This window comes from Cyprinus carpio, unplaced genomic scaffold, assembly GCF_018340385.1.
Source record: "Cyprinus carpio isolate SPL01 unplaced genomic scaffold, ASM1834038v1 S000000785, whole genome shotgun sequence".
In the NCBI taxonomy this organism is placed as follows: Eukaryota; Metazoa; Chordata; class Actinopteri; order Cypriniformes; family Cyprinidae; genus Cyprinus; species Cyprinus carpio.
In genome coordinates this window covers 1-11,545 of record NW_024873514.1, presented here as the reverse complement: position 1 = coordinate 11,545, position 11,545 = coordinate 1, and the positions used below count along the sequence as shown (strand labels likewise).

The following is an 11,545-nucleotide window of genomic DNA, read 5'->3' as shown; positions in this document are numbered from 1 at the left end:
TGCTGGGAGCCAAGGATGAGTTTTGTTTTTTTTTTTTTAACTACAATAGTACCAGCATGCATTGCAGCATGTTTTTTTTTTTTTTTTTTTTTTCGTAACCATTGTTGAGGTTCATATGCTGATTATTGATGTCTCTGTGTGGGACTAATTGACACCATAGAAGACCAAACTGTTTGGAAAGTCCTTTATATTAACTGATTATGAAAGAACCACTGACTTTTTTAATGCCTTTTCATTATAATCAACTGAACTAACTATAAAACACCTATTTACTTTTCAGATTTTGAACTCTGAACAGCTCCATAATTGATGATTATCATTACCAATATGCTGTATAACAACCAATACCTGATCATATTTTTCTGGGCTTTATGAGTTATAACAAACATGTTTCAAAAAACACATGGTTACAACGTCAAAAAAAAAAAAAAAATATCTATGACAGAAGTCAAGGGTCAAGAGCCCAACTAAAGCAAACAGCTGATCTCTAACATGGTTACTTCAAATGAAACAATAAATCAACATCTAAACCTTAGTTAATTCTCAATCAGATCTTCTGTAGACGTCTGACAGAAATAAAGTCAGTCTGGTTATTAATAAGTGGAGCTGGTGATGCTGTTTGTTAACAGCAGCTGTTCATCACTAAAGCTCAATCAGCACTTAATTAATCACTATGATTACATAATTGCAAAGTTTTAATACTTACATGGTTTAAGTAAAGGCAATCTGTTTACTCAAACGGTTTGAGTTACTGTGACTAACCTTTACAATTAATCCAGAAGGGTTTGCCGCAGCCACTGCCGCAGCCAAAAGCCCCGTACTCGGACTTCTCCAAGGCGAATAATTGATGCAGATCAAAGAGTTTCTCTCCTCAAGGTCCACATACAGTAGCCACTGAGAACAGACCAGTTCTGCTTAGAGATCAAGACGATCTTCCTCAGCCCATGAGGGCACTGCCTGTAGATTCACACCAAGAGACCTTTTGCATTCAGTCAGTCACAAAGAGATTGATTATCTCACTGACAAACCTAGGAGAAACTGAGGCTACCAGGCTCTGCAAATCTGCTAACTACAAATCATCCTTTCTCTCCTTATGAACCAACTCAAGCCCAGCACAAGTTAACTAATCAATAAGATGCAAACATATCCTCATCTTGGCATTAGGCATGTAGACAGAGTATACGTGATTACTACAACAATACGACCACAACATAGGCCATAACTACTGACCAAAGAGATCACAGCCAATCTTCCACAGCTGTTCAGTTTATGCCTCAGGACTACAGCCAAGAGACAGTAAACTACTTATGGGACTTATAAAGATCATAGTCCGAACAGCAGACCCGTCAGCTATTTCCCTTCCACTGAACCACATGGTTATCAGCAACCTCATCATGGTTATTCGGTTACAAAGTCCAGTCTACCAAGATGAGAGACTTATGCCAAGGGATACATTAGCTCACCATGCATGCTATGAGAGACACTCAGACTGCTATGGTCGATCAGCTCTCCTACTCCTGCAGACAAATCGAGATTCTTGACCCCACGACAGTACACAGACTATGCTCAGCATGAAACATATCAGCCATACCACCCAGTGCGTCCTCCTTCTTCTACTTATCCTCATGTAGAGCCCACCTACAGAGGTCCCATTCCCACCATTCCTAATTTTAGCAGTGAAAGATCCTAGAGAGTTTGCACGACTCAAAAATTGCACTGGAGAATTTGCTACCTGTTGAGGCTACAGAACGTTTTCAAGTACCAAATACTCGTTGATCATCTGAAACAGGAGAATGCTTTGCTCATTGCAGACTCGTATGTCAACAGCAGGTACCCATACACCAACACCATGCACTGTAAAACCTGACAAGTAACGTAACTCAAACCGTTTGAGTAAACAGATATCCTTAAAAACCTGACAAGTTAGGTTTACTCCAAACCGTTTGAGGAAACCGATTGCCTTAAACCATTTAAGTTTTAAAAACTTAACAGTTATGAGTACTCTGAACTTAATTCAGTTGAGTTCACTGAAAGAAGATATACATTTCAATTAAGTAATTAAGTGATGAATTCAGACACATTGAGCATTAGTGATGAACACCTGCTGTTAACAAACAGAATCACTGAAGAAAAGAGAAACACAAGAACTACAACTCACTTCAGACACAGCCTTAGATAAAATAAACTGAAATAAAATACATTAAATCTCTCAAGATCTGATTAAACACCCCACAAACAGCATCACCAGCTCCACTTATTAATAACCAGACTGACTTTATTTTCTGACAGATGTCCTACAGAAGATCTGATTGAGAATTAACTAAGGTTTAGATGTTGATTTATGTTTTCATTTGAAGTAACCATGTTAGAGATCAGTGTTTGCTTTAGTTGGGCTCTTGACCCTTGATTTCTGTCTCAGTATTTCCTTTGGCTGTTGTAACCATTTGTTGTAACTCAAAAGCCCAGAAAAAATATCATCAGGTGTTATACACACACTCACACTCTTAGAAACGGCTTTTATCCAAAGCAACCTACAGTGCATTCAGGTTAGGTTTTTTTTTTTTTTTTTTTTTTTTTTTTTTTTTTAAATCTAACTTGTACCTAGATGTTGGTTGTTATACTGCATATTGGTGATGATGATTATTGAACTGTTTGGAGTCTAATCTCTGATGAAATAGGTGTTGTGTAATTAGTTGGATTGATTACAGTAAAAGTGATTCTAAGAGCCAGTGGTTCTGTGATAATCAGTTAATATAAAGAACTTTCCGAACAGTTTGGTTTTCTGTGGTGTCACTTAAGCACTATTCGGACGGGACTAGTTTTCTAAACTACGTTTGAGTTTCGATTCTTACCACCTGACATCTGCAATTTTCATGTACCAATTCGGACGGGACTAACATCTCTGTGTTTATTACAGAGGTGGGAGGGTCAGTTTTGTGCATCTGGGCGTCACAGAGATCACGCGCTCTGTACGCATTCATTGCATATAACAAGTGTTAGTCATTCGGATTGATTACCATTAGTATTATTACACAATAAATACTAAAAACTAAATGGCTAGTATAGCAAAACCATGTTAATGTGTGGTTTCTTTAGTTTAATTTGTTTTTTTGTAGTAGGCTAAACCCCATTTTTAATTTTCATAAAGGTACATCTGTAATTAAAACATTATGTAACTGAGTGCATAAATGAACATGAGTAACGGTAATCTTACCTGACGCTGATATTACAATAGCCAATATTAACAGTTTACGTGATCTGGCTCTTGATTTTATTATTTTTATTTTTTTATTATTATTATTTCTTTGCCGGGAAGCAAATATATCAAACATGCGCGCTGTAAGCATCTACGGTAATTCACGTTGGCCAAAACACACAAAGAAACGCGTTGTGAAATAAAATATCACCGGCAACCACATACATTCGCATTCGGACGGGATTAGTTTTCTCAGATGATCACTGAGTTTGCTAAAAAACAGTAGGTAATTCGCTCTGGAATTATTACAGAGGTTGTGTGAGAAAAACACAGACACGGCAGATTCGGACGGGATTAAAATCACCAAGTACGTCTGTGAAATACAGATTTCTCTAACGATCCTCTGTAAAACTAGTCCCGTTCGAACAGGGTTTATGTCACACACAGACATCAGTAATCAGCATATGAACCTCAACAATGGTGACCATAAAAAAAAAAAAAAAAAAAAAAAAAAAATACAATGCAGCAGAGTATGCTGCACTGTAAAACCCGACAAGTAACGTAACTCAAACCGTTTGAGTAAACAGATATCCTTAAAAACCTGACAAGTTAGGTTTACTCAAACCGTTTGAGGAAACCGATTGCCTTAAACCATTTAAGTTTTAAAAACTTAACAGTTATGAGTACTCTGAACTTAATTCAGTTGAGTTCACTGAAAGAAGATATACATTGCAATTAAGTAATTAAGTGATTAATTGAGTGATAATTGAGCATTAGTGATGAACACCTGCTGTTAACAAACAGAATTACTGAAGAAAAAGAGAGAAAGGAACTACAACTGACTTCAGACACAGCCTCACTAAAACCTGACAAGTTATGTTAACTCAAACCGTTTGAGGAAACCGATTGCCTTAAACCATTTAAGTTTTAAAATTAATAGTTGTGAGTACTCTGAACTTAATTCAGTTGAGTTCACTGAAAGAAGATATACATTGCAATTAAGTAATTAAGTGATTAATTGAGTGATAATTGTGAATTAGTGATGAACAGCTGCTGTTAACAAACAGAATTACTGAAGAAGAAAAGAGAAACACAAGAACTACAACTGACTTCAGACACAGCCTTAGATAAAATAAACTGAAATAAAATACATTAAATCTCTCAAGATCTGATTAAACAACCCCACAAACAGCATCACCAGCTCCACTTATTAATAACCAGACTGACTTTTTTTTCTGTCAGACGTCTACAGAAGATCTGATTGAGAATTAACTAAGGTTTAGATGTTGATTTATGTTTTCATTTAAAGGTACCATGTTAGAGATCAGTGTTTGCTTTAGTTGGGCTCTTGACCCTTGATTTCTGTTTTTAGTTTTTTTCTTTGGCTGTTGTAACCATTTGTTGTAACTCAAAAGCCCAGAGAAAATATCATCAGGGTGTTATACACACCCTCACACTCTTAGAAGCTGCTTTTATCCAAAGCAACTTACAGTGCATTCAGGTTAGCATTTTTTTTTTATCTAACCTGTACAGAGCTGTTGGTTGTTATACTGTATATTGGTGATGATAATCATTGATTATTGAACTGTTTGGAATCTAATCTCTGATGAAATAGGTGTTGTGTAATTAGTTGGACTGATTACAACAAAAGCGATTCAAAGAGCCAGTGGTTCTGTGTTAACCAGTTAATATAAAGAATTTTCAAAACAGTTTGGTTTTCTGTGGTGTCACTTAGTCACACACAGACATCAATGATCAGCATATGAACCTCAACAATGGTGACCATAAAAAAAAAAAAAAACAATGCAGCAGAGCATGCTGGGAGCCATGGATGAGTTTTGTACTACAATAGTACCCAGCATGCGAGTTACTGTGATTATTTTTTTTTCGTAACCATTGTTGAGGTTCATATTATGATGATTGATGTCTGTGTGTGACTAATTAACACCATAGAAGACCAAACTGTTTGGAAAGTCCTTTATATTAACGGATTTTGAAAAAATCACTGACTTTTTTGATTGGCTTTCATTGTAATCAACTGAACTAACTATAGAACACCTATTTAGTAAGATTTTGAACTCTCAACAGCTCCATAATTGATGATTATAACAACCAATACCCGATCATATTTTCTCTGGGTTTTTTTGAGTTAAAACAGTGTTTCAAAAATACATGGTTACAACATCCAAAAAAAAAAAAAATAATCTAAGACAGAAATCAAGGGTCAAGAGCCCAACTAAAGCAAACACTCTGATCTCTAACATGGTTACTTCAAATGAAAACAATAATCAACATCTAAACCTTAGTTAATTCTCAATAAGATCTTCTGTAGACGTCTGACAGAAATAAAGTCAGCCTGGTTATTAATAAGTGGAGCTGGTGATGCTGTTTGTTAACAGCAGCTGTTCATCACTAAAGCTCAATCAGCACTTAATTAATCACTTGATTACATAATTGCAAAGTTTTAAAACTTACATGGTTTAAGTAAAGACAATCTGTTTACTCAAACGGTTTAAGTTACTGTGACTTGTCAGGTTTTACAGTGTGGGAGCCATGGATGGGTTTTGTACTACAATAGTACCCAGCGAGTGTAACCGGCAGAGTAGTCACTGTCTGGGTGAAGTTTGTCCCTCTGCAGCTACGGTATCCCTCTGATGTCACGGTGTCCAGCTGGCTGCTGAGTGGTTAACAATTCATTAGCAGCCAGGTGCTATATAAGTCTTCACTGTCGGGCTAAGAGAGATTCCCCTGGTCTACAGTCCTTGTTGCTGTTTGGATGTGTGTGGCTCCTCTGTGTAACCAAGGTATATGTAGATGTTATATACGATTTAGCAGGCTAAGCATTTAGCATTGTTTGTTTAATACTGGGTCATTGGAAAATAGGTGTCAGACTGATTGCCAGACGCTTCCGGGTAGTTGTGCGGTGTACTACCGAAGGTGTTTTTGTGCATCTTATTGTGTTACAATGTGAGTGTCATTGTGGGACATGCCTTTCAGTTTAATGAGCATATTTGCACATAGGTCTCGGGCAAGGCACCTGCCGGGTAGCTGTACCACAATTAAGACGCAATATTTAAAAGGTAAATGTTTGTGTTACAGGTAGAACCAGTGTGTTAGGATTGATAGTCTTGAACACATGCAAAATGAGTCTGATTGTGTTGTCCTGATGTAATGCATGGTTGTGTTAATTGTCAACCCTTAATAGAAATGTATTTAATGAATATATTGTGTGTAACAACTTATGTAGGATTGTGAAGACTGGTGCAGGGGCTCTTTTTCCACTGGTCATCTTGTATGTCACCTGGAGGCAGATTGCTCCTGCTGCTTTGCCTTGCCTAAATTAAGTGTATTGATAGCTGTGCCTTTCTTTTATATTTTCTTTTCTTTGTTTTTAGTTATTTTGCTGTGGCCTCTGAATAGTGCTCCTGTCGGACCAATGTGGTATTGGCTGTTCCAGTAGTATACATAGTCCTGTTAAGATTCTGTTCAGCTGTATACCTTATCCATCCAGCTAGTGATAACGACCTCATTGCCTTCTTCCCTCTTTCTCCAGAGTATTAAAGCAGCTGTCCATAGGAGAGGTTCCTGGGTCCGTCTTCGTGCACTGCACCTTGTATTGTAGTGGTAAACTGCACCTCACAATATTGATTGAATCACTTGTTTGTATAGTGGTTGTGCCTATGTGTGTGCGTGGTGTGTGTATGCTTTTGACTGTAGGCACCAGAGTTTAGAGCACGGTTGGTGAACTTCACGTTTATCCCGGACAGGTAACCTACCTTGACAGCGAATTGATATGGTCCTGTTACACTGCTAATCATAGTGTCTCTGGTAGCAGCCAATACCAGTCCTGGTCTCTCTTTGTAGACCAAGTCTTTTTGGTTGCAACTACTGTGCCTCTACCATGACGGTGTGGCTCTTTTAATTATACTATTTACTAATAAAGTTTTTTTTTTTTTTTTTTTTACTGAAAGCACGTCTCTGTTTAGTTCATCTTTGGTGTATTTCTATGAACCTGCTTGCCTTAGGTTAGGTATTTAGCGGTTAATATGCAAAGTATATCTTGGTGTAAGAGGCACCAGGTGGCGTAGTCAAGAACCTTTAAGCCTAGATCTGGTTAAAGTTCTCTAAGGTCACATGCATTGCAGCATGTTTTTTTTTATTTTTTTTCGTAACCATTGTTGAGGTTCATATTCTGATTATTGATGTCTGTGTGTGACTAATTGACACCATAGAAGACCAAACTGTTTGGAAAGTTCTTTATATTAACTGATTATGAAAGAACCACTGACTTTTTGAATGGCTTTCATTGTAATCAACTGAACTAACTATAGAACACCCATTTAGTAAGCTTTTGAACTCTGAACAGCTCCAAAATTGATGATTATCATCACCAATATGCTGTATAACAACCAATACCTGATCATATTTTCTTTGGGTTTTATGAGTTATAACAAACATGTTTCAAAAACACATGGTTACAACATCTAAAAAAAATAATCTAAGACAGAAGTCAAGGGTCAAGAGCCCAACTAAAGCAAAACACTGATCTCTAACATGGTTACTTCAAATGAAACAATAAATCAACATCTAAACCTTAGTTAATTCTCAATAAGATCTTCAGTAGACGTCTGACAGAAATAAAGTCAGTCTGGTTACACAGCAAAATCCCCAGTGTTAATTTAACACTCTGAGTGTGGACTCATATAAACACCGAAGTAGTGTTAAAAGTAACACTGAAGCAGTGTTGAAGTTAATGAGATAATTAGGTGTTTGATTGAGTGATGATTGACTATTATTGAAGACACCTGATGTTAACAAGCAGAATCACCAAAGAATACAATCACAATTTGTGTGTCACCATTATAGTGGTCAGTATTAGCTTTAGTTGGGATCTTGACCCTTAAGTGGTTAACTTCAGGTTTTGTGTGGCTGTGGTAACTGAGTTATAACAGACAAACAAACCAGAGGAAAATGTGGTCATGTGTTGTTGGTTGTGTTTTGGGTCTGAATACTTGAGTTGGATTGTCTTTTTTTATTACATAAGTTAAATGAAAAATACAAGACCTTGCATTTTGGCCTAATCAGACAGATGTTTTTAAAAGTTACAGCTACATAATAAATAAATAAATTTTTATTTAGACACACAGACATCAAGAATCAGCGAGAGCATCACAACAATGGTGACCATCAAAAAAAGCATGTTATAGCCAATAAAAACTCATAATTTTTGCCGTTTTTTATGTGACTTTTTAGTATTTAGTTTTTGTGATGTTCAGAGTTGATCTGTTTTATCTGAATATGCTGTTTGTCATCGTTGTTGAGATTCATACACTGATTCTTGATGTCTGTGTGTGCCTAAAATAATAAATCTTGAAAAAGAAATCAGAACAGTTTGCAAGGGACCCTTACAAAATGTATAGTAAATACAGACTCTTTCACTGTGGAATGAAAGTTGTTATACTCGATCAAGGAAATATAACTCAGAGAAAAGACTCTGAGTGAGTTCAGTGATTTAAGGCACATAATGATTACATTAAAACATAATCATCACAACCTGATGACTTTTACTCTCGGCTTATCTGTCTGTTATAACTCAGTTATATCAGCCAAACAAAATTTAATGTTAAAAAGTCAAGGGTCAAGATCCCAACTAAAGCAAACACTGACCACTATAATGGTTGACACACAAATTGTGTTTTTTCTCGTTTAGTGATTCTGCTTGTTAACATCAGGTGTCTTCAATAATGGTCAATCATCACTCAATTAATCACCTAATTATCTCATTAACTTTAACACTGCTTAAATTAACACTGGGGATTTTGCTGTGTACTAATAAGTGGAGCTGGTGATTCTGTTTGTTAACAGCAGCTGTTTCATCACTAAAGCTCAATCAGCACTTAATTAATCACTTGATTACATAATTGCAAAGTTTTAAAACTTACATGGTTTAAGTAAAGGCAATCTGTTTACTCAAACGGTTTGAGTTACTGTGACTTGTCAGGTTTTACAGTGTGAGGTCTCTAACTGCACTTTATGGTCAACCACATCAACTCGCACTACAAAGAATTGCAGAATTGATGGATGGCCCAAAAATCAGGAGTGGCGACATTAAATCCTTTAGAATGTTTGCCCTCAAAGTGCGTGCATTAGTTGGAATGTTGGACCGACTTGGAGCTAAAGGATGGACAAAACTCAAATGTGGGTCTCATGTTTCACGTCTTCTTGCAAAACTGCCTCATGATCTTAAAGCAAACTTCAGAAGGTTTGTGTCAACCCATTCAAATCCCAGTTCCAACACTGACAGAACTTAGCGACTGGCTTGAATACGAGCTCAGAATACAAGAGGATGAGACAGTATGCTAGTAATGTAAGCAGAATCTATTCTCAGCCACAGAGAGACCAGCAAAGGAACTTCAAACCAGTTCAACGATTTGCTACTGTCTTGCATGGTGGTGAGCAGAGTAAACCGACAAGTGCTACAGCAGTCAAGAAGGAGAAACCAACAAAGTACTGCCCCTTCTGCAACACTGTACAGCATTGCTTCAACCAGTGCGCTAATTTCAAACTGCTGAATCAAGATCAAGTGGAGTCCTGGCTGAAGTCAAATCAGAAGTGCTTTAAGTGTGGCCGTGATCACCAGATCTCACAATGTAATCTTAAAGCCAAATGCAAAAAAATGGTGTGGAAAGAGACATTTAGAAAATACTGCATGACTTCAATGCCAAAGTTAAACATGAAACACAAGCTTCAGCAGAAAACAGTTGTCTTGTGAACTCAGAAGTAGAGACTTTGTATCTGGACAGACCAACTGCAAGCAGTAAAGTTCTTTTGAAGGTCAGTCGAGTGATCTTGAGAAATGGTGAGAAGGAACTTGACACATACGCCATTCTGGATGACGATTCAGAGAGGACAATGTTACTGTATGAAGCAGCACAGCAACTTGAACTTCAAGGACTTCCTGAAGATATAGCCCTCCGTACTGTGAGACAAGACATACGGATCGTTCATGGGGCGGCTGTTTCATTCTCAGTAGCCTCTGTATTTCAGCCCAACAAATCCTTTACCATTGAAAGAGCTTTCACAGCCAAAGAACTGAGCCTCGCATGGTGGTCCTGCCGCTGTGAAAACCAGACTTGGGTGGACTCTTCAGGGCCCCTCAAAATTCCTTTCCAGTCAGCTCTCACCACAGCAGTGTCTATCAACCTCCACTTTGTCACCATAAGCCGAACTGTTCAACAATGTACAGAAATTGTGGCAAATGGACACACTTCCGTACAGGAGTGAGAAATTGATCACAAGATCAAGGCAAGACACAGAAGCAGTGCAAATTCTTGAGGAGAAAACAATCAGGGTGGCAGTCGGAGACAGTCAAAGGTATGCAACACCTCTCCTCTGGAAAAGAAATCTTCCACCTTTGCAATCAACTAAAGAAGCAGTAACAGCTCATTTAAGAAGCACAGAAAAATGCATTTTGCAGAACACAGATCTTGCATCAGTGTACATTAATGAAGTGCAAAAACTTGAAAATGCTGGTTACATCTCGAAACTGACACCAGAGGAGGCAGAGAAAAGCCATCAAACATGGTAACATACCACATCACATTGTTCAACACAATGAAAAACACAGAATTGTCTTCAACTGCTCATTTAAGCACAAAGGAACAAGCTTAAATAAAGAAGATGTTGTTAAAGAAGATGTGCTGCTCAGATCTCGAAACATTCTTCATTAACTGCAAGCCGTTCTATTCGCCACGGGAGTTTCACTCGTTCATTCTGGTGAGTGTTTATATCCCTCCGCAAGCGTACGTAAGTCTGGCTTTACAGAAACTCACTGACCAGATCACAGAGACAGAACAACAACACCCGGACTCTGTTTTAATCATTCTTGGGGACTTTAATAAAGCCAATCTCTCCCGTGAACTGCCAAAATACAGACAGCATGTTACATGTCCCACCAGAGACAGTAATATATTGGATCACTGTTACACCCACAATAAAGGATGCATATCACTCTGTTCCACGAGCAGCTTTGGGACTGTCTGATCACTGTCTGGTTCATCTTATACTACCTACAGACAAAAACTTAAATCTGCTAAACCTGTAGTAAAGACTGTAAAGAGATGGACCAACGAAACAGAGCAGGATTTAAAAGCCTGTTTTGACCTTACTGATTGGAGTGTTTTTGAAGCTGCTACTACCGATCTGGACGAACTCACAGAGACCGTAACATCATATATTAGTTTTTTTAACATTCAACAATGATAAGCCATGGATTATTTAACATTCAACAATGATAAGCCGTGGTTTACAACTAAACTCAGACATCTTCGTCAGGCCAAAGAGGATGCC

General features: G+C 37.6%; 1 long non-coding RNA gene across 1 annotated transcript; it reads left to right on the top strand.

The window, feature by feature from the left end:
• The first annotated feature begins 5,975 nt into the window (after window positions 1-5,975).
• Window positions 5,976-6,715, top strand: LOC122143106. Its single transcript, XR_006158959.1, has 3 exons — window positions 5,976-6,000; window positions 6,080-6,133; window positions 6,218-6,715. It is a non-coding gene; the product is annotated as an uncharacterized LOC122143106 (long non-coding RNA).
• The last annotated feature ends 4,830 nt before the right edge of the window (window positions 6,716-11,545 follow it).